At 36.8% G+C, this 4,358-nt stretch overlaps 1 pseudogene; it reads left to right on the forward strand.

Annotated features, from left to right (window-relative positions):
• The window catches only part of LOC102500488 (ribosome biogenesis protein WDR12-like), a 38,003-nt pseudogene that overhangs the window by 14,045 nt on the left and 19,600 nt on the right, over positions 1-4,358 (forward strand).

Consider the following 4,358-nt stretch of genomic DNA (forward strand, 5'->3'; position numbering starts at 1 on the left):
GCACACACACTCTAGAGAAAGATATATATATATATATATATATATATATATATATATATATATATATTTAAAAAAAAGAAGTCTTATGAGAAAGGATAGCTTTTCGTTGTAGCAGTTTTGAAGGGGTAACTGGACAATATCAGTATTTTTCTTAAAATGCTTTAAAGATGCCTCATGAAAAGCCTACTAAAATGCTACAGAATGTATAGATGTTATTTTTATGCTTTATGACCTGTTTTTCTATTGTGACAAATAAAAAGCTATCTGGTTTCCACGAAAGACAAATATCAGGACCATACTATTTCAGGTCATCTCTTATGGCTTTTCTGTTACATTGCTCAAGCCCTCTTTACTTCAAACACAATAACATGAAGCTTTATTACATCTGTGCACAGTATTTGTCCCATGACAAGATACACCTTACAAGACCTATGGGAATGTTTGTGATGTGATTTAAAACTTAAAATTGGGTTCAGCTGATGGCATAATTGTTATGTTGATAGATTCCCACATGGCTGACTGCAGCTAGAGTCCTGGACCTGGTGGCTTCGAACTCATGCTAGGCATGTGTGGTTGTGTGCCCAAAATCCCAAAAGGAGAATGGAGAAGAAGGGATTGTGGCATGGCCATTTCTCCTGGGGAATTTTCCACTTTCTGAATCTGTATCTCTCTCTGTCTCTCAAATAAGCACATGTGACCTATAGCAAAATCTCTCTCTAAAAAAAGGAACTTAAAATATGCCTTCTATTATTCAGATTAAAGCAAAACTAAAATAGAGGACTAGAATTTATCAAAGGGATTGCAATAATACTTTACATAATAGTATAGGACTTTTCAATTAATATTTGAAGATAATAGTGGATACTATTACAGATAAGGTATGAGGCCAACAAGCCAAATTAAAAGAATTTTTTTTGTCCTTTCCACACATTTAGGTGTGCAACTTTTCAAAGGCAAATGTAAACTTATTAAAAATGAAAAATATATATAAAGCAGAGGCCCCAGATTCTCTTATAAAGATGCAGAATAGGAGGTGTGGCAATCCACTGATTGGGTTAAGAGAACAGAGTTGGAATCAAACTCCTTTAAACCCTCTATCCCACCTTACCAGTAACTTATATTTCAATTGGAGAAAGCAAACAAGATGTACTAAAACATAAAATGACACATATCATCTTCCTTGTGTTTCAATATTATCTTTAGTAGTAAAAGCTTTATTGTTCTGTACCCTGATTACAAGTCACATGATCAAGGAACGACTAAAAAAGGAGATACAGGAGCATGTAAAAACAACTGCAGCACCTTACAAATATCCCACAAAGACAGACATCCTAATTATGACAAGTATTTGCTCAGTGTTCTTAAAAATTTCCACTGTTTATTTTTCCTTTTTAATGTAACTGAACTAATAATGCACAGATGAGAATCAGAATCTTTAAGATTAAAATGAACCCCTTAAGTTAATATGTTTGGTCATGTAGTAGATACTAAATATCAAGAAAAATCTCAACAATATCCCTCACCTTTTTGTTGCTACCAAAACTCACCCCAAGGAGTGTCCTAATTTTTCCTCCTAGAATTCAAAATAGAATTGCTATAGGACTAGCCTTATCTAAAAATGAAAACTTCCAGGCTCATTTTCTTCCCCTTGATACCAAGGGACAGAATTTATTCAAGAGCTATTTTGTGTTTATGAAAACAGACACTGAGATTTGAAATAAAATTGTTCGTAAATTCCTCTGCACTAGCATTGATGTTTCCATAATTTGGTAATATAAAAAGATGCCATCAATTGCTGAGGAATTTCAAATATATGGTACAAAAGAAGTTTCTGCACCAAATCTCTGAGCTCCTGGTCTTTAAACCTTAGGTGAGTAGTTCTTTTAATGGATTGATAATCAAATCAGAACCAATCCTTGAAATAAGCCCAGTTCCATTTGCAGCTCCTGCCCAGACAGGGAAAAGGAGGCAGGGCCTTTCACTCCCCCCAGCTCCAGCTCCATCCTAAGTCCAGCTAACCCAACCTCAGAGCCCTCCTCCTCCCTGACAGAAAGGAAGGCTGCTGTTTCCTTCTTTCTCTGCTAATTTCCTACTTTACCTTACCCCATAGGACAGCTCCCAGTTTTCCAGCAGAGCCGGAAGCTCCCTAGTGAAATTGTGCACTACCCTAGTGTGCAGTGTGTGACTTCTTTTGTCTCTTTCATACTCTTTTTCCTTCCCTATCATATTGTCATCTTCTCCTCACCCTCCACCTACCCAGAGGGACTAGACAGGTCTAGAATCATAGTTTTCAAACACTCTAGTATTGTGAGGCTCCCTGGTTCCTCGCTCTATACTGAATCACCTATGAAAAAGGAGAAACTGCTCTTCACATACCTGAATTGAAGACTCCTCCTGTGGGAACCACATTGCTAAACACAACGGAAGAGAGACTTTGGTGCACATAATCCACAGCAAAAGGAAAGCAAACTCATTCCCAGTGGCAGAAACATTCTCTGAAAATCGTTTTCAAAAGTGAAGGGACCAGCAGTTAGCGTAATGGCTATGTCGCTATGTAGTTGACTGCGTAGTTGACCTCGGTTCAAGTGCCAGACCCGGTGGATTAAAAAACTCGTGCCAGGCGTGTGTGTATGCATGCCCAAGATCTCAAGATGAGAATGGAGAAGAAGGGATTGTGGCATGAACATCCCTCGTAGGGAGTAATTTCTCCCTTTCTGTCTCTCTGTCCCTCTCTGTCAGGCAAGCGCACATGCCCTATAGCAAAAACCTCTCCAAAAAAATTTTTTTAAAGTGAATATAACACCCCATGGCTAGAAGTCACAGAATATTGACAAAACTCTGAGTTGGAACAGAAAAGAGAAAATCAATTCCAGGAGATGAGGGAGTCCTTCCTCAAATTGAAAGAAGAAATGGACACTAGAAAAAAAAATCAGATGGAGCTATTAAAGTCTGTAATACAGGAAATCAAAAACTCTCTCAAAAGTATTAAAAGCCGATTAGACATGCTGAAGATTGAATCTCAGATGTAGAAAATTAAACCTCTGACCAGAGGAGGGAACACATTAAAGATAGAGAAAATTACAAAAACAAATGATAATATACGAGAAATATTAGATTCCATTAAGTGTCAAAAATTCCAAATAATTAGTGTTCCAGAAGGTGAAGAAGCAAGTAAGAGCATGGAAACTCTATTCTATGAAATCCTAGAAGAAAACTTTCCAAGTCTAGAGAAGCATTCAAACATCCAGACTCAAGAAATACAAAGGATCCCAAATAGAATCAACCCAAGAAGATCCTCCCCAAGGCACATCTTAGGCAGACCAGCCACGCCCAAGATAAAGACAAGATACTAAAATTGGCAACAGAGAAATGTCAAGTGATTTACAATGGTCATACCATCAGGCTAACATAGGGCCTTGCAATGGAAACAATGCCAGGAAGGAAAGAATGGAAAGATATATTGAAACTATTAAGAAAGAAACAATTTCAAATAAGATTATTATATCCAGCAAGATTATTCTTCATATGGGAAAAAAGATTAAAATCTCAGACAAATAAAACCTGAAAGGATTTGCCAACACCAGACCAGCTGTTCAAGAAAATCTGAAGAGAGTCCTGTTCCAGAAAAACTAAAGAATAAACAGACAGAAATAAGGAAATAAAAGACAACCACAACAATGGCCAACTTAAAGGTAAGGATAAATCTGGAAATATCGATGATAACATTGAATGTTAATGGACTAAATTCTCCAATCAAGAGAGACACAGACTGGCTGAATGGGAAAAAAAAAAAAAAAAAAAAAAAAAAAAAACCCCCTATTTTTTTCCCACAAAGAAACTCATCTCATGGATAAAGACATACATATACTAAAGGTGAAGGGCTGGAAAAAGGTATTCCATGCAAATGGAAACCAAGAAAGAGCTGGAGTCATGATACGAATTTCCTACAAAATAGGCTTTAAAACAAAAATTGTACGAAGAGACAAAGAATGGCACTGTGTTTTAGTAAAAGGGCTAATCCATCGAGAAGATATAATGCTTATAAAGTATCTATGCACCTAACTCAGGAGCACCCAGATTCATGAAGGAAAGACTTTTAGATCTAGAAGGAGAGATAGAACCTCAACACCCTACTATCTCTGCACAGATCATCTAGACAAGAAATAAGTTAAGAAATAAAGGACCTAAATGATGTCATAAATCAAATGGACTTAACAGACATCTATACAACCTTTCACCTCCAAATCATGAGATACACTTTTTTCTCACTCCCACATGGTACCTTTTTGAAGATTGACCACAGAATAGGGCACAAATCAAGCCTCTACAGATTCAAAGGCATAGAAACTATATCCAGC

Source organism: Tupaia chinensis, unplaced genomic scaffold (assembly GCF_000334495.1).
Source record: "Tupaia chinensis unplaced genomic scaffold, TupChi_1.0 Scaffold000037_2, whole genome shotgun sequence".
NCBI classification, from domain to species: Eukaryota; Metazoa; Chordata; class Mammalia; order Scandentia; family Tupaiidae; genus Tupaia; species Tupaia belangeri.